Below are 23836 nucleotides of genomic sequence, written 5' to 3' on the forward strand. Positions count from 1 at the left end.
GCTATCAGCAATTTCTCATGCTGTCGCCGAAAATTTAAAAATCTGACTTGTTGCATAGCTGGGCTTTACGGAAGAGTGGCCAGAAAAAAAGCCATTTCTTAAAGAAAAAAGTAAGCAAACACATTTGGTGTTTGCCAAAAGGCATGTGGGAAACTCCCCAAACATATGGAAGAAGGTAATCGGGTCAGATGAGACTAAAATTGAGCTTTTTGGCCATCAAGGAAAACGCTATGTCCGGCACAAACCCAACACCTCTCATCACCCAGAGAACACAATCCCCACAGTGAAGCATGGTGGTGAAAGCATCATGATGTGGGGATGTTTTGCATCAGCAGGGACTGGGAAACTGGTCAGAATTGAAGGAATGATGGATGGCGCTAAATTCTTGAAGGAAACCTGTTTCAGTCTTCCAGAGATTTGAAACTGGGACAGAGGTTCACCTTCCAGCAGGACAATGACAATTAACATACTGCTAAAGTAACACTCGAATGGTTTAAGGGGAAACATTTAAATGTTTTGGAATGGCCTAGTCAAAGCCCAGACCTCAATCCAATAGAGAATCTGTGGTATAACTTAAAGATTGCTGTACACCAGCGGAACCCATCCAACTTGAAGGAGCTGGAGCAGTTTTGCCTTGAAAATGGGCAAACATCCCAGTGGCTAGATGTGCCAAGCTTATAGAGACATATCCCAAGAGACTTGCAGCTGTAATTGCTGCAAAAGGGGGGTGAATAGTAATGCTTGCTCAAGTTGTCTGTTCTTTTGTCTTATTTCTTGTTTGTTTAAAAATAACAAATATTTTGCAACTTCAAAGTGGTAGGCATGTTGTGTAAATCAAATGATACAAACCCCCCCAAAATCTATTTTAATTCCAGGTTGTAAGGCAACAAAATAAGAACATTACCAAGGGGATGAATACTTTCGCAAGCCAGTATATATACGTGTTTGTTTTGGGCTTCGTCCCGTCATGTTCATTTTGTATTCCTGCACCTTTCTCACAACATTATACAATGCGACAGACACAGCTAATCATTCAAGGGTTTTTCTTTATATATACTATTTTCTACATTGTAGAATAATAGTGAAGACATCAAACTATGAAATATCCCATATGGATTCATGTAGTAACCAAAAAAGTGTTAAACATATTTTATATTTTATATTCTTCAAAGTAACCACTCTTTGTCTTGATGACAACTTTGCACGGTCTTGGCATTCTCTCAACCAGCTTCACCAGCAATCTCATCCTTTGCAGCAGAGATAACTCTGAGTCTTCCTTTCCTGTGGCGGTCCTCACGGTCCAGTTTCATTATAGCGCTTGATGGTTCATGTCTTAAAGTAGTGATCGACTGTTGTTTCTCTTTGCTTATTTGAGCTATTCTTGCCATAATATGGACTTGGTATTTTACCAAGCAGGGCTGTCTTCTGTATACCACCCCTACTTTGTCAGCCAAATATTTGACAGCATAATCCAACCAATAGCTCTTTACGAAAGCTAAGATTATAAACTGGACTTTAAAATGTGGGACAAGCATCCAAATGAAGCCCTTCATGCAGAATTATTTTGGAAAATTCTACAAGTCCAGAGAATCACACCAACTGATGCATGTAGGGCAGAATTAGGCCGCTTTCCAGTGGTAATAACATTTTTGGCTACACCTAAATTCAAGTCTCTAATTTAGAGCACTTCAATCCCAAAAGCTGAGTCCAAAAAACAAGCCCTCTCAGTCAGCTGGTGTTGGACCTAACCAACCAAGCTGACACCAGCACTGCTTCAAAAGAAATAATTCAAAACAACTAAATCATCAACCAATCAAAGAACTCATATTAACAACATTGGAAAAACGAAACAAAATCCTAAAGCCGACTAAATTGCTATCTGGCCTGAAACAGAGAATATGAATTGGCTGATTATCTCTACTCTGTCAGAGATACGAAGCAGAGACAGATCCTTACCAAGTACAGGCTGAGTCACCACCGATTGGCAATAGAAACCTCCAGACATAAAAAGACATGGCTACCCAAAGAGGAGTGTGTATGTGGTCACTGCACACCAAGGGAGGTAGAAACAGAGATTCACTTTCTCCTTTACCGTGAGAAATATTCCTCACCAAGAGATTCAATATTCACAGAAATGAATACATTTATTCAAATTGTTTACTTATTAAACACAGAGGGGGAAAAAATACTCATGGGCGAAGTAGCAACGGCTCCTCTTACAGCCAAATCTGTATTTGCCTGCCATAGCCTGAGGGACACTGAATGATAACATCTGAATTGTAAACAGTAACCTACTTTTTATTAGTGTTAATGTTATTATTATTAGTGGTAATATTGTTATTCCTATTAATGTTATCTATTATCATTATTATTGTTGTGATTATTATTGAAAATAGTAGCGGTACGGCTAGTAGGGGTGATGGTAGTGATAGCAGTTTAACCTCTTATTATTGAAAATATCTTTCCGGCTAGTAGGGGTGAAGACCTGCATAATTGGTAACTGGTTGGTAGAGCTGGTTGGCCGCACACTGGCAGTTTAACCTCTTATTATTGAAAATAGTATGGTTGGAGAACAATACTGTAGGGGGCTGATGGTTTGTTTTGTAGTCTGTTTAATTCTTGGAATCAGGCTTGATCTCAATCATCTTTCCAGATATCCATGCATTAATCATATTCTGACCCAAGACCTTTATTTTTTGCATAATTGGTGTAACTGGTTGGTAGAGCTGGTTGGCCGCACACTGGCCTTTGCTGGATAAGATTTAATACATATTCACAGATAAAACATAAATTAAGAAGAAAATATAATACCAGTCAAATGTTTGGACACACCTACTCATTCAATTTATTATTTTACTATTTTCTACATTGTAGAATAATAGTGAAGACAATAAAACTGAAATAACACATATGGAATCATGTAGTAACCAAAAACATGTTAAGTAACTCAAAATATATTTTATATTTGATATATACTTCAAAGTAGCCACCCTTTGCCTTGATGACAGCTTTGCATACTCTTGGCATTCTCTCAACTGTACATGTCATGACCTCTGCTTTTATATTTTATTTTCTTTATTTAACCAGAAGAGAAAACACATTTTCAATGCGAGGACTACTGCAGTTCAGGGGCAAAACCTGAATTTCATGAGGGAGACCGAGGCTTATACCTGGAGACACTTGCAGTGGTTTTTCAGAAATAAACTAAACATTCTGTTAAAAATCGTTAGGCAACATTTGACAGCGCCCTATAAACAACATCAAACATTGGGAATATAGTATATGCATTTGTTAGTCTGTGTGGATTCACAGACGTTTAAAAACAAATCACTGCTGTGGCTTTACCAGAACGGCATTAAGAAGACAGGAAAAACTGATCACTGAAAATGGGAAAATATATCCAGTCAAATGTTTGAACACCTACTCATTCCATTTATTATTTTACTATTTTCTAGATTTGAATAATAGTTTTTCTTGAAGACAATAAAATGATGAAATAACACTATATGGAATCATGTAGTTTCTAAAAACATGTTAAGTAACTCAAAATATATTTTATATTTGATATATACTTATTAACGTTTACTAATACCTAAGTTGCATTACAAACGTATTTCGAGCCGTTACGTTTTGAAACTTTGTTTTTTCTTGATGACAGCTTTGCATACATTCAACAGTCTACAGGTAGTCACCTGGAATGTATTTCTATTTTTATTTTATTTTACCTTTATTTAACCAGGCAAGTCAAAGAACAAATTCTTATTTTCAATGACATCTAGGAAACAAAGAAGGGTTAACTGCCTGTTCAGAGGCAGAATGACAGATTTGTACCTTTTGTCAGCTCAGGGCTTTGAACATTTTAAAAATCCTTCCTGGATTCACAACGTTACTAGTCCAACAGTTTTAACTAATACTAGGCTACCCTGCCTAGTGGTTAAAAGATGTACCTTGTTAAAAGTTAATTTATAGAATTTGTTTCCTTCTTAAAACTTCTTATGGCTAGGGCTCCGCTAGCGGCACCCCTCGACAACATTCTGCTGAAAAGGCAGAGAGTGAAATTCAAGTTTTTTAGAAATATGTACCTCTCATACATTAACAAGTTTGGGATAGGGGGCAGTATTTTCACGTTTGGATGAAAAGCGGGCTCAGAGTAAACTGCCTGCTATTCGGTCCCAGTTGCTAATATAGGCATTATATTTGGATAGAAAACACTCTGAAGTTTCTAAAACTGTTTGAATGATGTCTGTGAGTATAACAGAACTCATATGGCAGGCAAAAACCTGAGAAAAATCCAACCAGGAAGTGGGAAATCTGAGGTTTGTAGTTTTTCATCTCTTGGCCTATCGGATACACAGTGTCTATGGGGTCAAATTACACTTCCTAAGGCTTCCACTAGATGTCAACAGTCTTTAGAACCTTGTTTGATGCTTCTACTGTAAAGTACGGGGGAATGAGGGCTCTTTGAGTCAGTGGTCTGTCAGAGTGCCACGAGCTGACAATAACATAACAATCGGAAATCGGTCATTTTGGACGCCGATTTTGCCAATTTAAAATAAAAATAAACATTTAATATATTTTTTTACACCTTTATTTAATCTTTATTTAACTAGGAAAGTCAGTTAAGAACACATTCTTATTTTCAATGACGGCCTAGGAACGGTGGGTTAACTGCCTTGTTCAGGGGCAGAACGACAGATTTTTACCTTGTCAGTTCAGGGATTCAATCTTGCAACCTTACGGTTAACTAGTCAAACACTCTAACCACCTGCCTCATGAGGAGGTCGCATGTTACGCGAATGCAGTAAGAATCCGAGGTAAGTTGCTAGCTAGCATTCAACTTAATCAATCATAATCACTAGTTATAACTACACATGGTTGATGATATTACTAGTTTATCTAGCATGTCCTGCGTTGCATATAATCGATGCAGTGCGCATTTTCGAAAAAGGACTGTCGTTGCTCCAACGTGTACCTAACCATAAACACCAATGGCTTTCTTAAAATCAATACACAGAAGTATATATTTTTAAACCAGCATATTTAGCTAAAAGAAATCCAGGTTAGCAGGCAATATTAACCAGGTGAAATTGTGTCACTTCTCTTGCGTTCATTGCACGCATAGTCAGGGTATATGCAACAGTTTGGGCCGCCTGGCTCATTGCGAACTAATTTGCCAGAATTTTACGTAATTATGACATAACATTGAAGGTTGTGCAATGTACCAGGAATATTTAGATTGATGGATGCCACCCGTTAGATAAAATACGGAACAGTTCCGTATTTCACTGAAAGAATAAACGTTTTGTTTTCGAGATGATAGTTTCTGGATTCGACCATATTAATGACCAAAGGCTCGCATTTCTGTGCGTTATTATGTCATAATTAAATCTATGATTTGATAGAGCAGTCTGACTGAGCGATGGTAGGCACTAGCAGGCTCATAAGCATTCATTCAAACAGCACTTTCGTGTGTTTTGCCAGAAGATCTGCTGTTTATGACGAGCAGAGCTGATTCGAACCTATCAACTCCCGAGATTAGGCTGGTGTAACGATGTGATGTGAAATGGCTAGCTAGTTAGCGGGGTGCGCGCTAATAGCGTTTCAAACGTCACTCGCTCTGAGACTTGGAGTAGTTGTTCCCCTTGCTCTGCATGGGTAACGCTGCTTCGAGGGTGGCTATTGTCGTTGTGTTCCTGGTTCGAGCCCAGGTAGGAGCGAGGAGAGGTATACTGGCATACTAAAGTGCCTATAAGAACATCCGATAGTCAAAGGTATATGCAATACAAATGGTATAGAGAGAAATAGTCCTATAATTCCTATAATAACTACAACCTTAAACTTCTTACCTGGGAATATTGAAGACTCATGTTAAAAGGAACCACCAGCTTTCATACGTTCTCATGTTCTGAGCAAGGAGCTGAAACGTTAGCTTTCTTACATGGCACATATTGCAATTTTACTTTCTCCTCCAACACTTTGTTTTTGCATTATTTAAACCAAATTGAACATGTTTCATTGTTTATTTGAGGCTAAATTGATTTTATTGATGTATTATATTAAGTTAAAATAAGTGTTCATTCAGTATTGTTGTAATTGTCAGTATTACAAATACATTTTTAAAAATCGGCCGATTAATCGGTATCAGCTTTTTTTGTCCTCCAATAATCGGTATTGGTATCGGCATTGAAAAATCATAATCGGTCAACCTCTACTTTGGCCAAATTGGTCATTTTTGTTTCCAACCGCTGTGTCTTTTTGAGATGCAGAGTAGGTGAACGGATGCTCTCTGCATGTGTGGTTCCCACCATCAAGCATGGGGGAGGATGTGTGAGGATGTGTGATGGCGTGGGGGTGTGTTGCTGGTGACACTGTCAGTGATTTATTTTGAATTCAAGGTACACTTAATCAGCATGGCTACCACAGCATTCTTCAGTGATATGCCATCCCATTTGGTATGCACTTAGTGGGACTATCATTTGTTTTTCAACTCCATCACTTTCTTTTTGTCTAACTGCAGTAATACCATAGAGATCACTCCTGTCTAACTGCAGTAATACCATAGAGATCACTCCTGTCTAACTGCAGTAATACCATAGAGATCACTCCTGTCTAACTGCAGTAATACCATAGAGATCACTCCTGTCTAACTGCAGTAATACCATAGAGATCACTCCTGTCTAACTGCAGTAATACCATAGAGATCACTCCTGTCTAACTGCAGTAATACCATAGAGATACTGTCTACTGTCTATTACTGCCTCAATTTAACCTTGCGCAATACCCTACATGCAGTTGCACCCCTAAAAACTAAAAACATTTCTCATAAGAAACTAGCTCCCTGGTACACAGAAAATACCCAAGCTCTGAAGCAAGCTTCCAGAAAATTGGAACGGAAATGGCGCCACACCAAACTGGAAGTCTTCCGACTAGCTTGGAAAGACAGTACCGTGCAGTACTGAAGAGCCCTTACTGCTGCTCGATCATCCTATTTTTCTAACTTAATTGAGGAAAATAAGAACAATCCGAAATTCCTTTTTGATACTGTCACAAAGCTAACTAAAAAGCAACATTCCCCAAGAGAGGATGGCTTTCACTTCAGCAGTGATAAATTCATGAACTTCTTTGAGGAAAAGATCATGATTATTAGAAAGAAAATTACGGGGGGGATCACATGACCCTTGAACGAGATGGCCGCATGAACTAAGAGCTCCGCACAAGTAGTTTCCAATTCCTAATCTTACCTCCACTCCAAGTTCAAACTCATTTAGCTTGAGTAAGAAAAAGTCATGGCGGCTACAAAAGGCGACACTACAGGTGACATTTTTACCCGGACTCGAGCTCAGGATTCTTCACCAAGGAGCCTTGCGACACTTCAAAACTCCCGAAGAGGCAAAACGTTTTTTGAAAGACAATCCTGGCCAATGAGAAACAGACCAATGACTAAATGCAATTAATGCCATTACTAAAGGAGGTAAGACGACATATAGCCGATATCCAGAGACCCACCCCCTAAATGTCATTATAGCCGTCCAATTTATATTTATTTTCCTTTAACTGAGAGGGATGGGCTGTATAGCCTAACCTAGGCCTACTAATGTTTCAGCCTACTTTTATTTCCCTGTTTTTTTGTTGTTGCTATTATTACCTGGGGTTCCCTATGTCCCTTGGGGGAGGTATATGTAGGCTGGGCTATTGATTTTATTTTTCTCCCCTCTTTTACTGTGGTCTGGACGAGGGCAACTATGTTATTTACTCAATGCGGGGTGGAGAGGATGAGGCATTTCTTTGGTGGGGAGAGGGAGACGTTGTGCGTTGCTAACTGTTCCCGGTTTTTGTTTTATTCGGAACACAGAATTGAGACTGAGCGTGGGGGTAATAGATCCAACGGGATGTGTCGAGTTGTTTGGGAACTCGGCTGGGGTGTTCAGAGATGATTATTTTATGTACACCATTTATTTTCCTTTTATGTGAACGCAGCTGTAATTACTATCCACTTTTACCCAGCGATGACTTGCACTAAAGTTCGATTACTGCTCGATGACGATGACTAGTACCTTAAATCTATTGACATGGAACTGCCATGGTCTAGGGCATGCAATAAAACGAAAAAAGATACTATGTGCTCTAAAAAAGGAAAAAGCAGACATTGCGCTATTACAAGAGACACACCTCTGTGATGCTGAACATGCCAAACTCCGCAGAGCTTGGGTGGGACAGGTGTATTTCTCATCTTTCAAATCAAACAGTAGAGGCACAGCCATACTTATCCATAAAAATGTTCCATTCATAATTGACAAAAACATATCTGATCCGGAGGGGAGATTTATTTTGATAACTGGGTCACTATATGGTCAACCAATTACTATATTAAACATATACGCCCCTAACACAGATACTCCTGCCTTCATGTCAAAAATTATAACCCTGTTCAATGAGCATTGTGTCTCCTTTGGCGTGGTGGCCGAAGATTTTAATTGTACCCTTAACCCAACCCTAGACAAATCATCTCAAGTCCCCACCACAAATCCTAGATCTGCAAAGATATGGAACTCTCTTACTAAAGAGATGGGACTGATAGATATCTGGAGAGAGAATAATAGCTCATCTATGGACTATACATACTACTCTAATGTCCATAACACCTACTCCCGTATAGATTACATTTTTATCCCAAAGAGTTTCATAAATTCAGCCACTTGTACAATCGGACCCATAGCACTTTCAGATCACGACTTTGTCCACCTCCGCTTTGACCTCTGCAACAACATCCCGAGGTCAAAGAGCTGGAAATTCAACACCTCCATGCTATCAAATGACGAGTTCCATACATTGGTAACTACATGGATAGACAACTATACACAAGACAATAAAGATTCTCCTGTTTCTCCGGCCACAATGTGGGACGCTGCTAAAGCCACACTAAGAGGTCATCTAATTGCATATGCTTCCTCTAAGAAAAAAGCAATGGAAGCACACACGCTAGATCTTGAGAGGGAGCTGGAATGCTGTGAAAAAATACATAAACAATCCCTAGACAGCACTTCCTGGAGTCATCTTAAAGCAGCCAAAGCCAAACTGAATTTGGACTACACTCGGGAGATAAAAAAAAAAGTTTTCTTTACTAAACAGAAATACCATGAGTATAGCAATAGGCCCAGTAGATTGCTTGCTTACCAATTAAAAAAGGAGCAGTCAGAGCGTACAATCATGGCTATCCAAACAGCAGAGGGCGAGGTCACATATGACCCAAAAGTGGGCAACATAGCCAAAACCTTTGCGATTTACAGCACCCTACTAGCGTGGAGGGACTGTAAGAAATACCTGGGCATTTCCTCCCAAATATGTTCTCACTCGCCTATAGTAGGCAACCCAGACTTGCCAAAAGCCCTGAGGGATGCCAACTTTAATCTTTGGCATACTCTAGGAATCAGGACCTTTTCAGACCTATTTCATCAGAAAACCACTACACTGAAATCCTTTCCAGAGCTCTGCAGTGAATTCGATGTGCCAAGATTCCATTTTTTAAAATATATTCAAATTAGACATGTAATTTCCTCATTTACCTCCAAGAGGAGGTTTAGAACTCAGTTGAATGAAGTTGAAACCCTTCTTGTCACAGCACAATCCATTAAAGGCAAAATATCTTACATCTATAGACTCCTTTCTGAAAAAGGAAGCTCCTCCTTTACTCCTTTGAAAATAATCTGGGAAAATGACCTTGGTCTGACTATCAGTGATGAGTTATGGGCGGAGGTTTGCGACAGGGTATACTGCTCCTCTACCAATGTAAAAATGAAAGAATCTAATTACAAATTTTTGTACAAATTTTATTATACTCCTTTGAGACTCCATAGAATGAAAACAGATATGTCTCCTAACTGTAAAAGATGTACCTCTGAATGTGGAACCTATATGCATGTATTTTGGAGCTGTAGGGAGATTGCCAGATTCTGGCAATCTGTACATACTGCTGCACAGAAAATACTAGAGGTACAGTTTGATATGACCCCGTGTATCTATCTTCTTAATGCCCAGCAGGACTTTGTTCTTGATCCTGACAGAGAAAATGTGCTTATGACTATTACATACTTTGCTAAGAAATGTATTCTTCTATTGTGGGCCTCTAATACCCCTCCTACATTTAAAATGTGGATTGACCAGATTGTTGACTTTCTTCCTCTTGAAAAGCTCACTTATGACCTCCACAAGAGACAGCCCAAGTTTGATAGACTCTGGTCTCCACTATTCAACTATATTTCAAACTGGACAGAGTGAACGGGGTGACTAGGGAAATGCGCAGATACATGTTGTGTAAGGTACTGTAAAACCTAAAAACAAATTATTGGCCCGTCGTCTCAGCGAATGCTTGAAATAGCTGATAAGAACCTTGATAGTGCTGCTGCTAGTGGTATGTTTTTTTTGTGTGTTTTTATTTTTATTTAGTTTTTGAGTACGTGTGCGTATGTGTGTGTGTGTATGTATATGTGTGTATGTATGTACGTATGCATGTATGTATGTATGTATGTATGTATGTATGTATGTATGTATGTATGTATATATGTATGTATGTATGTATGTATATGTGTGTATGTATGTACGTATGCATGTATGTATGTATGTATGTATGTATGTATGTATGTATGTATGTATGTATGTATATATATATGTACCAAGGAAAATATATAGATTAAGAAAAATAAATGCTTTTATTTGACTTTATCATTCATTTTAATTGTATTTTTATTTTTTGAAATGTATTATTATTTTTTGACGTTTTATTTTTTTAAAGCCTGTCACATCTGTGAATGTGGAATGTGTTCTGTTGGTTGATTGAAAAACAAGAACTTAATAAAACTTTAAATTGAAAAAAAAGAAAGCAAATTACGGACTCCTCTTTAAATCTGCATATTCCTTCAAAACTCAGATGTCCTGAGTCTGCACAACCCTGCCAGGACCTAGGATCAAAGACGCTCAAGTGTTTTAGTACTATATCTCTTGACACAATGATGAACCTAACCTGACCTGCCTACAGACTGTTGCTAGAGATTAGATCAGACCTGACCTACCTATAGACTGTTGCTAGAGAATAGATCAGACCCGATCTGCCTACAGACTGTTGGTAGAGATACGATCAGACCTGACCAGCCTACAGACTGTTGCTGGAGATTAGATCAGACCTGACCTACCTATAGACTGTTTTTAGAGATTAGATCATACCTGACCTGCCTATAGACTGTTGCTAGAGATTAGATTAGACGTGACCTGCCTACATACTGTTGCTAGAGATGAGATCAGACCTGGCCTACCTATAGACTGTTTTTAGAGATTAGATCAGACCTGAACTACCTATAGACAAGCACTGAGGCCCAAATGAGAACATGAAGTTTGAAGGATCTTTGTAGACTCAACTGAAAAGGTAAACTCAGTGACGTTGCCATGAGCAGCACCTAATATTTTGATATGAGCAAGATGCCAGACTTGGTAGCCAGGATACCAAAACAGAGGAGAAGTTGAGCCTCGCGCTTCAAAAGTCTTAGTTGTTGACACTCTATGCTCTTTACTTTCTGCATCTATGTCATATCGCTGAGTCTCCCGTTAACATTTTTAAAACTTCTCAGTATAGCACTTCTACTTTTAGAGCAGACTACTTTAGACATTTCACTTTCGAAAATATGTATTGTACTCTGAAAGAACATTTCAAAGAGTGCTGATGCCAACCTGCAGAACTCTGCAATCCTCAAGAAAACAGGTTTTTAGGTTCGTTCAAGCCACTTCAGTTTATTAGGTTGTATTTGTGGGGAATGACTGAAAAAAATACAACTAGGAAGTACTCGACATGCTTATAGCAAATGTCATTCAGAACTAGTATTTGATCCTCTATACTACCTAGACAGACAACAACCATTTACCCACGTGTCCATTATCATGCTATTGGCATTATAATGTTACCATGTTATCAGAGTATTATATTATTATGTTACCATGTTATCATGTTACTATGTTATCAGAGTATTATATTATTATGTTACCATGTTATTATGGTACCATGTTATTATTTTACCATGTTATCATGTTACTATGTTATCAGAGTATTATATTATTATGTTACCATGTTATTATGTTACCATGTTATTATGGTACCATGTTATTATGTTACCATGTTATTATGTTACCATGTTATTATGGTACCATGTTATTATGTTACCATGTTATTATGTTACCATGTTATTATGGTACCATGTTATCATAGTATTATATTATTATGTTACCATGTTATTATGGTACCATGTTATCATAGTATTATACTATTTTGTTCCCATGTTATCATAGTATTATATTATCATGTTACTATGTTATCATAGTATTATATTATTATGTTACCATGTTATTATGGTACCATGTTATTATGTTACCATGTTATTATTTCACCATGTTATCATAGTATTATACTATTTTGTTCCCATGTTATCGTAGTATTATATTATTATGTTACCAGGTTATTATGTTACCATGTTATTATTTTACCATGTTATTATAGTATTATATTATTATGTTACCATGTTATCATAGTATTATATTATTATGTTATCATGTTATCATGTTACCATGTTATCATATTATTATAGTATTATGTTATTGTGTTATCATTTTACCATGTTATCATATTATTGTAGTATTATGTTACTGTGTTATCATGTTATCATGTTATCATATTAATTTGGATTATGTTATTGTGTTATCATGTTACCATGTTATCATATTATTGTAGTATTATGTTATTGTGTTATCATGTTATCATGTTACCATGTATTCATGTTATCATATTATTAGAGTGTTATCATGTTATCATGTTACCATGGTATCATATTATTAGAATATTATGTTATTGTGTTATCATGTTACCATGGTATCATATTATTAGAATATTATGTTATTGTGTTATCATGTTATCATGTTATCATATAATTAGAATATTATGTTATCATGTTATCATGTTACAATGTTATCATATTATTAAATTATTACGTTATTATGGCACCATGTTATCATAGTATTATGTTAATATGTTACCATGTTATTATGGTACCATGTTATTATGGTACCATGTTATTATAGTACCATGTTATTATGGTACCATGTTATTATTTCACCATGTTATCATAGTATTATATTATTATGTTACCATGTTATTATAGTATTATATTATTATGTTACCATGTTATCATATTATTATAGTATTATGTTATTGTGTTATCATGTTACCATGTTATTATATTATTGTAGTACTATGTTATCATGTTACCATGTTACCATGTTATCATATTATTATATTAATGTATTATCATGTTATTACGTTACCATGTTATCATAATATTATATTATTATGTTATCATGCTATCATAGTATTATATTATCATGGTATCGTGTTATCGTGTTACACAGGTTGTCTGCTACTGTGTCAGCACGGGGGTTACATCTCATCATCTCCTGCTGAACCTGTGTGTGTGTGTGTGTGTGTGTGTGTGTGTGTGTGTGTGTGTGTGTGTGTGTGTGTGTGTGTGTGTGTGTGTGTGTGTGTGTGTGTGTGTGTGTGTGTGTGTGTGAATGTGTTCTAAAATAGAGGCTTTGTTTTTAATTGATTGCCCTAGATAATTCTCTGTTTTTATGATGGCTTGACGCTTTCGTTATATGATTTGTGATGTTTCTGTGAGTTTTCTATCAGGATCTCTTGCTTGGCTTGACCTCATGTGTCTATTTAACTATCTCTGTGTCTGGCAACATGTGTTCTCTACAGACAGATTGCTCTATAGTCGCTCTGGGTTTCCAAGGAGATTGCATTAATTAATGGTATGAAAACTAGGATGGCGGGTTAAATTGGTGCTTTGACCATCTCCGTAATCATAAATTAAATATTCTCAACCCAGAGAACAAAATCGAAATAAAGAGAGGGGGGGTGCGGGGAGAGGGGGGAGTGAGAGTGAGAGAGACAGAGACAGAGAGAGCGATCAGGCAAGGTGAAATCTTTGATTAGCACGGTGTTCAGACCTGAGATGAGATGAGTACCACCCTAAGATGTAATTGAAATGTTTTTTCAAATGACAGGTGATGGGTCCCTACAATAGCCCTCACAGTCTGGGCAGAGACAGATACCGTCAGGCTTAAACATGCTGTGTGTCTGTGTGTGTTTCCTGGTGTCTGTGTGTGCACGTGCGTTTGTGTGTGTGGGCATGTGTGTGATTGTGTTAGTGTGTGTGTCTGTTTGATGCAGGTCGTATCTCCAGCTCAGGGCTGGTGGTAATCTGATAGGTTGGTAGTGGAGTGACATATTAATTTAACCTCCTGCAGTGTCTCCTGTACCAGCCTGGAAAGGCCTCCTGGGAAATACACCTGTCACAAAGGGGCTGTATCATTCCCAAGACACCATTAAGTGCATGATTCCAATCAAATAATTTAGAGTAAATCTAATTCAATGTCAACCATGGACAAAACATGGCTATATAAGTTCCACATCCATTCCACAACCACTCAATGACTTGGTCATGGTTCTGTCCACAGAATGATTCATATAATACAGTATATTTATATATATATACAGTGGGGAGAACAAGTATTTGATACACTGCCGATTTTGCAGGTTTTCCTACTTACACAGCATGTAGAGGTCTGTAATTTTTTATCATAAGTACACTTCAACTGTGAGAGAGGGAATCTAAAACAAAAATCCAGAAAATCACATTGTATGATTTTTAAGTAATTAAATTGCATTTTATTGCATAAGTATTTGCAAGGTCTCACCTCGTGGGGCATCAATGATCATGGGGAAGGTGAGGGATCATCCCAGAACTACATGGCAGGACCTGGTCAATGACCTGAAGAGAGCTGGGACCACAGTCTCAAAGAAAACCATTAGTAACACACTACGCCGTCATGGATTAAAATCCTGCAGCGCACGCAAGGTCCCCCTGCTCAAGCCAGCACATGTCCAGGCCCGTCTGAAGTTTGCCAATGACCATCTGGATGATCCCGAGGGGGAATGGGAGAAGGTCATGTGGTCTGATGAGACAAAAATATAGCTTTTTTCGTCTAAACTCCACTCGCCGTGTTTGGAGGAAGAAGAAGGATGAGTACAACCCCAGGAACACCGTCCCAACCGTGAAGCATGGAGGTGGAAACATCATTCTTTGGGGATGCTTTTCTGCAAAGGGGACAGGACGACTGCACCGTATTGAGGGGAGGATGATGGGGCCATGTATCGTGAGATCTTGGCCAACAACCTCCTTCCCTCAGTAAGAGCATTGAAGATGCTTCCAGCATGACAACTACCCGAAACACACAGCCAGGGAAACTAAGGAGTGGCTCCGTAAGAAGCATCTCAAGGTCCTGGAGTCGCCTAGCCAGTCTCCAGACCTGAACCCAATAGAAAATCTTTGGAGGGAGCTGAAAGTCCGTATTACCCAGCGACAGCCCCGAAACCGGAAGGATCTGGAGAAGGTCTGTATGGAGGAGTGGGCCAAAATCCCTGCTCCAGTGTGTGCAAACCTGGTCAAGAACTACAGGAAACGTATGATCTCTGTAATTGCAAACAAAGGTTTCTGTACCAAATATTAAGTTCTGCTTTTCTGATGTATCAAATACTTATGTCATGCAATAAAATGCTAATTAATTACTTAAAAATCATACAATGTGATTTTCTGGATTTTTGTTTTAGATTCCGTCTCTAACAGTTGAAGTGTACCTATGATTAAAAAAAATACAGACCTCTACATGCTTTGTAAGTAGGAAAACCTGCAAAATCGGCTGTGTATCAAATACTTGTTCTCCCCACTGTATACCTTAATGGTTCTGCCAGTATGGCTGCTCATGGTGATGCCTGATTCTATGGTTTAATGTCCATGTCAGCCCAACACAGCATTCAGCTGGTTAGACTTTAAACAGACTGAGTCAATGAGATGTGGCTGTGTGAGAGGAAAAGAGAGGAAAGGAGAGGACATGAGAAGATAGGATAGGTAGAGGTAGAGGAGAAGAGAGGAGAGGTAGAAGTAGAGGACAAGAGAGGACAGGAGAAGAGAGGACAGGAGATGAGAGGCAGAGGTAGAGGAGAAGTAGAGGTAGAAGAGAGGTAGAGGTAGAAGAGAGGACAGGAGTGGAGAGGTAGAAGTAGTAGAGAGGACAGGAGAGGTAGAGGAGAAGAGAGGACAGGAGAGGAGAGGTAGAGGAGAAGAGAGGAGAGGAGAGGAGAGGAGAGGAGAGGAGAGGAGAGGAGAGGAGAGGAGAGGAGAGGAGAGGAGAGGTAGAATAGAGGACAGGAGAGGTAGAGTTAGAAGAGAGGATATGGGAAGAGAGGACAGGAGAGGTAGAGGTAGAAGAGAGGACAGGAGAAGATAAGACAGGAGAGGAGAGGTAGAATAGAGGACAGGAGAGGTAGAGTTAGAAGAGAGGACATGGGAAGAGAGGACAGGAGAGGTAGAGGTAGAAGAGAGGACAGGAGAAGATAAGACAGGAGAGGAGAGGTAGAGGTAGAGGAGAGGCAGGGTGTTGAGCAGTAGATCTGGTGATTGTGTGTGAGAGGCCTGTGAAAGATGATGGAGAGGAACTAAAAACATTAGTGGATCAATTTTCTTCCTCTCCTCAATGTACACTCTTCCCCCTATCTTTGGTATGTTAGTGACTAATGTAGATAGTTCTTCTTCCACAGACCTCTCACACACACAATAAGAATAGAGGGGGTTGGGGGTGCAGAGAGAGGAGAGAAGGGGATAAAGAGAGGGGAAAATATAGGAGAATTGAAGATGAGTGAGGGTTTCAGAATGTAGTGGTGACTGTCTAAGAAAAGGAGGAAGAAAGAAGGGGAGTGAGAGGGAGGTAAAATGGGGGAGAGCAAGTCACAGAGAGGAAGAGAGTGGTCAGCAATACAGCATACCCACCACTAGCCACATGCACACACATACACACGCACACACACAGCCTCCCTCCTCCGTCCATATTTCTCTTATTCAGACAGAAACAGCAGATCAGAGAGAGAGAGTGAAACATATTTATCTCAGCAGCTTCATTATCCATCTGCTACAGAGCGTCACAGTGTTGATCCCACTAAAGGGCCCGTGGAGGGGTCAGAGGCTGAGGATAAATCCCAAATTGGTGCCATGCTAAACGGACATTATGCAACGCCTGGCCAGGCTAACTGGGGGGATTTCACTGGACATCTTGTCCTGGCCGTAATCCTGCCAACAGCATGCCGCCCGGGAGACTAACACACACTGCCCCAAGAGGACACAAACACACAGACCCAAACACACACGCACACACATTTTACGGTGCTGCTACTGCCAAGGCTGGAGACTGGAAACTGACCTGGATCCTTCTGGGATTTTACACATGCTCTCTATCTCTGGTGAACACACACACACACACACACAGACATACACACACGCTTCATTGCATCATTCCACGACAGTGAAACACTAAAGCTGCTTTCCCATGTGCCTGTAATACAACTGTGAGTTTGGCCCCCTGCCCTCTAACAGGGGAGATAGAGGGAGAGGCTCAGAATTTACTGCTAGTGAAGATGGAGCAAGGTAGACAGGACAACATCTATATAAACAAGATGAAAAACTATCGGGAAAAAAGCATCATCTTTAAAATCTCAAATCTAAAACCATTTGTTGAATACACAGACATTCTATTCACATCAGTATAATCCTGCATGTCAAGCAAAGAGGGTTATGGATAATACATCTCTATTTAAGAATATAAGAAGAGACTAAATCCAATTTATCTCAGAGCTCTTTACACCCTCCACCTTGTCCCTTAGAATTATCCTGGTACTGCATCCCACATGGCACCCTTTGCCCTACATAGTGCACTAATTTAGGAAAGGAACTATATACACTATATAGGAAATAGGCTGCCATTTGGGATGCAGGCCTCGTCCAAAATACTATGCCTCTGCCACCAGGCTGGCTAGGAAGAGTAATCGGCTTTCTGTTATAAAAAGATGATGACTTTATCTGACATTTGTAGAAAAAATGTTTAAAAAATGGTCCCAGAGTCTTTTATCAGGCTATGAACACCGGGGAGAGGTAAATAGGAAGGTTTTCCTCTGGTTGTGAGATGTGTGTCTTCACCTCTGGGTGTGAGAACTACAGGATATGTTAGCTTTAGTTAGAACTCTAGACCTGGAGAACTACAGGTTATGTTAGCTTTAGTTAGAACTCTAGACCTGGAGAACTACAGGTTATGTTAGCTTTAGTTAGATCTCTAGACCTGGAGAACTACAGGTTATGTTAGCTTTAGTTAGATCTCCTGGAGAACTACAGGGTAGAGCTTTAGTTAGATCTCTAGACCTGAGAACTAAAGGGTATGTTAGCTTTAGTTAGATCTCTAGACCTGGAGAACTAAAGGGTATGTTAGCTTTAGTTAGATCTCTAGACCTGGAGAACTACAGGGTATGTTAGCTTTAGTTAGATCTCTAGACCTGGAGAACTACAGGGTATGTTAGCTTTAGTTAGATCTCTAGACCTGGAGAACTACAAGGTACAGTATGTTAGCTTTAGTTAGATCTCTAGACCTGGAGAACTACAGGGTATGTTAGCTTTAGTTAGATCTCTAGACCTGGCTTTAGAACTACAAGGTACAGTATGTTAGCTTTAGTTAGATCTCTAGACCTGGAGAACTACAGGTTATGTTAGCTTTAGTTAGATCTCTAGACCTGGAGAACTACAGGGTATGTTAGCTTTAGTTAGATCTCTAGACCTGGAGAACTACAGGTTATGTTAGCTTTAGTTAGATCTCTAGACCTGGAGAACTACAGGTTATGTTAGCTTTAGTTAGATCTCTAGACCTGGAGAACTACAGGTACAGTATGTTAGCTTTAGTTAGATCTCTAGACCTGGAGAACTACAGGGTATGTTAGCTTTAGTTAGATATCTAGACCTGGAGAACTACAGTGTATGTTAGCTATAGTTAGATCTCTAGACCTGCAGAACTACAGGTTATGTTAGCTTTAGTTAGATCTCTAGACCTGGAGAACTACAGGGTATGTTAGCTTTAGTTAGATCTCTAGACCTGGAGAACTACAAGGTACAGTATGTTAGCTTTAGTTAGATCTCTAGACCTGGAGAACTACAGGGTATGTTAGCTTTAGTTAGATCTCTAGACCTGGAGAACTACAGGGTATGTTAGCTTTAGTTAGATCTCTAGACCTGGAGAACTACAGGTTATGTTAGCTTTAGTTAGATCTCTAGACCTGGAGAACTACAGGTTATGTTAGCTTTAGTTAGATCTCTAGACCTGGAGAACTACAGGTTATGTTAGCTTTAGTTAGATCTCTAGACCTGGAGAACTACAAGGTACAGTATGTTAGCTTTAGTTAGATCTCTAGACCTGGAGAACTACAGGGTATGTTAGCTTTAGTTAGATCTCTAGACCTGGAGAACTACAGGGTATGTTAGCTTTAGTTAGATCTCTAGACCTGGAGAACTACAGGGTATGTTAGCTTTAGTTAGATCTCTAGACCTGGAGAACTACAGGGTATGTTAGCTTTAGTTAGATCTCTAGACCTGGAGAACTACAAGGTATGTTAGCTTTAGTTAGATCTCTAGACCTGGAGAACTACAAGGTACAGTATGTTAGCTTTAGTTAGATCTCTAGACCTGGAGAACTACAGGTTATGTTAGCTTTAGTTAGATCTCTAGACCTGGAGAACTACAGGGTATGTTAGCTTTAGTTAGATCTCTAGACCTGGAGAACTACAGGTTATATTAGCTTTAGTTAGATCTCTAGACCTGGAGAACTACAGGTTATGTTAGCTTTAGTTAGATCTCTAGACCTGGAGAACTACAGGGTATGTTAGCTTTAGTTAGATCTCTAGACCTGGAGAACTACAATGTACAGTATGTTAGCTTTAGTTAGATCTCTAGACCTGGAGAACTACAGGTTATGTTAGCTTTAGTTAGATCTCTAGACCTGCAGAACTACAGGTTATGTTAGCTTTAGTCAGATCTCTAGACCTGGAGAACTACAGGGTATGTTAGCTTTAGTTAGATCTCTAGACCTGGAGAACTACAGGGTATGTTAGCTTTAGTTAGATCTCTAGACCTGGGGAACTACATGGTATGTTAGCTTTAGTTAGATCTCTAGACCTGGAGAACTACAAGGTACAGTATGTTAGCTTTAGTTAGATCTCTAGACCTGGAGAACTACAGGGTATGTTAGCTTTAGTTAGATCTCTAGACCTGGAGAACTACAAGGTACAGTATGTTAGCTTTAGTTAGATCTCTAGACCTGGAGAACTACAGGGTATGTTAGCTTTAGTTAGATCTCTAGACCTGGAGAACTACAGGGTATGTTAGCTTTAGTTAGATCTCTAGACCTGGAGAACTACAGGTTATGTTAGCTTTAGTTAGATCTCTAGACCTGGAGAACTACAGGTTATGTTAGCTTTAGTTAGATCTCTAGACCTGGAGAACTACAAGGTACAGTATGTTAGCTTTAGTTAGATCTCTAGACCTGGAGAACTACAGGGTATGTTAGCTTTAGTTAGATATCTAGACCTGGAGAACTACAGTGTATGTTAGCTATAGTTAGATCTCTAGACCTGCAGAACTACAGGTTATGTTAGCTTTAGTTAGATCTCTAGACCTGGAGAACTACAGGGTATGTTAGCTTTAGTTAGATCTCTAGACCTGGAGAACTACAAGGTACAGTATGTTAGCTTTAGTTAGATCTCTAGACCTGGAGAACTACAGGGTATGTTAGCTTTAGTTAGATCTCTAGACCTGGAGAACTACAGGGTATGTTAGCTTTAGTTAGATCTCTAGACCTGGAGAACTACAGGTTATGTTAGCTTTAGTTAGATCTCTAGACCTGGAGAACTACAGGTTATGTTAGCTTTAGTTAGATCTCTAGACCTGGAGAACTACAGGTTATGTTAGCTTTAGTTAGATCTCTAGACCTGGAGAACTACAAGGTACAGTATGTTAGCTTTAGTTAGATCTCTAGACCTGGAGAACTACAGGGTATGTTAGCTTTAGTTAGATCTCTAGACCTGGAGAACTACAGGGTATGTTAGCTTTAGTTAGATCTCTAGACCTGGAGAACTACAGGGTATGTTAGCTTTAGTTAGATCTCTAGACCTGGAGAACTACAGGGTATGTTAGCTTTAGTTAGATCTCTAGACCTGGAGAACTACAAGGTATGTTAGCTTTAGTTAGATCTCTAGACCTGGAGAACTACAAGGTACAGTATGTTAGCTTTAGTTAGATCTCTAGACCTGGAGAACTACAGGTTATGTTAGCTTTAGTTAGATCTCTAGACCTGGAGAACTACAGGGTATGTTAGCTTTAGTTAGATCTCTAGACCTGGAGAACTACAGGTTATATTAGCTTTAGTTAGATCTCTAGACCTGGAGAACTACAGGTTATGTTAGCTTTAGTTAGATCTCTAGACCTGGAGAACTACAGGGTATGTTAGCTTTAGTTAGATCTCTAGACCTGGAGAACTACAATGTACAGTATGTTAGCTTTAGTTAGATCTCTAGACCTGGAGAACTACAGGGTATGTTAGCTTTAGATAGATCTCTAGACCTGGAGAACTACAGGTTATGTTAGCTTTAGTTAGATCTCATGACCTGGAGAACTACAGGGTATGTTAGCTTTAGATAGATCTCTAGACCTGGAGAACTACAGGTTATGTTAGCTTTGGTTAGAACTCTAGACCTGGAGAACTACAAGGTATGTTAGCTTTAGTTAGATCTCTAGACCTAGAGAACTACAGGGTATGTTAGCTTTAGTTAGAAGCCTGAACCATGAACCACACCCTATGGCTCTCCAGGATCAGGTGTGTGTGTGTGTGTGTGTGTGTGTGTGTGTGTGTGTGTGTGTGTGTGTGTGTGTGTGTGTGTGTGTGTGTGTGTGTGTGTGTGTGTGTGTGTGTGTGTGTGTGTGTGTGTGTTGCATGGTGCTGCGTCCTCTGGCTCTCTCACTACAGGTTACATTCAATTAGTTGATCTGTGAGTTAAGTGAACCCTGATTGTTCAAAGGCCCTGTCACATCTGGTCTGTTGGGGAGGAGAGGAGAACCTCAGAGGAATATGTCTCAAATGTACTTCCTTATTTTACTGTCACATCTGGTCTGTTGGGGAGGAGAGGAGAACCTCAGAGGAATATGTCTCAAATGTACTTCCTTATTTTACTTTCACATCTGGTCTGTTGGAGAGAACCTCAGAGGAATATGTCTCAAATGTACTTCCTTATTTTACTGTCACATCTGGTCAGTTGGGGAGGAGAGGAAAACCTCAGAGGAATATGTCTCAAATGTACTTCCTTATTTTACTGTAACCATCTTTCATTTCAGGCAGGTCACTCGTGATACAAGTCAGTATTGGACGTTTAGCCATGTCTGAAGACGTTGTGAGATGAAGTGTAAACCGGCTACTCAGGGCCACAGTGAGCGCTGTTACCTTCAAGTTGGCTTCAGGCATTGTGGACGGGGAAGGCAGATGCGCGTAAGCATCTGCCTCTGATTGCAAAGGTTGTAAGTTAGAATCCAGCAATAGAAAGTTTAGATTTTTATTTTTAAGCGTATCCCAAACCTTTATCATTACCTTAACCCATGAGAGGTAATGACTAACATTAAAATGTCACAGTTAAATGCCTAAAGTTCACCCTAACCTTTAGATTTTCTGAGTTCATTTGTAAACTTGACATTAAACAACGTCGAAATTTGGCGTTTGAGAAACATGGATGAACGTCTATTTCTGACGTGAGCTTGTGAGAGCTAGTTGTAGAATGTTTCTTCAGACCCCATTCTAGAATCTGTAAACAGAACCATATCCTGCCTCCTGCATAGTATGACAGTCAGAATGATGTGGCTAGCATGCTGCTGTGCTAACAGCTATCCTGGAAAAACAACAACAACACCATTTCTCTCTCCTCCCTCTGCACTCTGTACACATTTCCTAGAGATTCATTGTTCTCAACGTGTATGGGGGGAAAGTGTAGAGGTTATTTGATGTATACTTAAATAGAGAACAGACAGAAAGACACACACACTGCAAAACTACAAATGAAGCTGCCTTTGTTGCCGTGGTTACTTAAAACCAAAAAACAGAGAGAGACAGATATAGAGAGAGATGAAGAGAGATGGAGAGCAGCCTCCTCTTATAAACAATTGAAGCCAGAAGGCAGAGATGAGCACCAGTGATTCCCTAACGTGGGCCCTGTTGACCCCCCCCCCACACACACACACACACACTTGTCTATTTATACATACTCTCTCTGTCTGTCTCTATCCATATGTATTTTTCAATTTACTCTTTCTCCACAAGGGCAGACAAGGCCAGAGCTGTTCACTTATTGAATTAACAGCAATGGGGAAGCATTAAGCAACAGTCCCTAGTAACCTGGCTCAATTTATTTGTTCAACTGAGACCAATGAAATAAGGCTGTGGCCTACTGGCTAATTGGCTTTTAGGGCTAGCCAACAGGTGGAATGGGGGGTACAGGTCAGGGTAGAACTGCTCCAGGGAGAGTGTACTGTTTGAGGAAGTGATTGAGGTAGATGCTGATTGATATTTTACATTTACATTTAAGTCATTTAGCAGACGCTCTTATCCAGAGCGACTTACAAATTGGTGCTTTCACCTTATGACATCCAGTGGAACAGCCACTTTACAATAGTGCATCTAGGTCTTTTAAGGGGGGGGGGGGGAGGGGGAGAAGGATTACTTTATCCTATCCTAGGTATTCCTTAAAGAGGTGGGGTTTCAGGTGTCTCCGGAAGGTGGTGATTGACTCCGCTGTCCTGGCGTCGTATATGATACAGTTGAAGTGGGAAGT

Source organism: Oncorhynchus nerka, linkage group LG6 (genome assembly GCF_034236695.1).
Source record: "Oncorhynchus nerka isolate Pitt River linkage group LG6, Oner_Uvic_2.0, whole genome shotgun sequence".
In the NCBI taxonomy this organism is placed as follows: Eukaryota; Metazoa; Chordata; class Actinopteri; order Salmoniformes; family Salmonidae; genus Oncorhynchus; species Oncorhynchus nerka.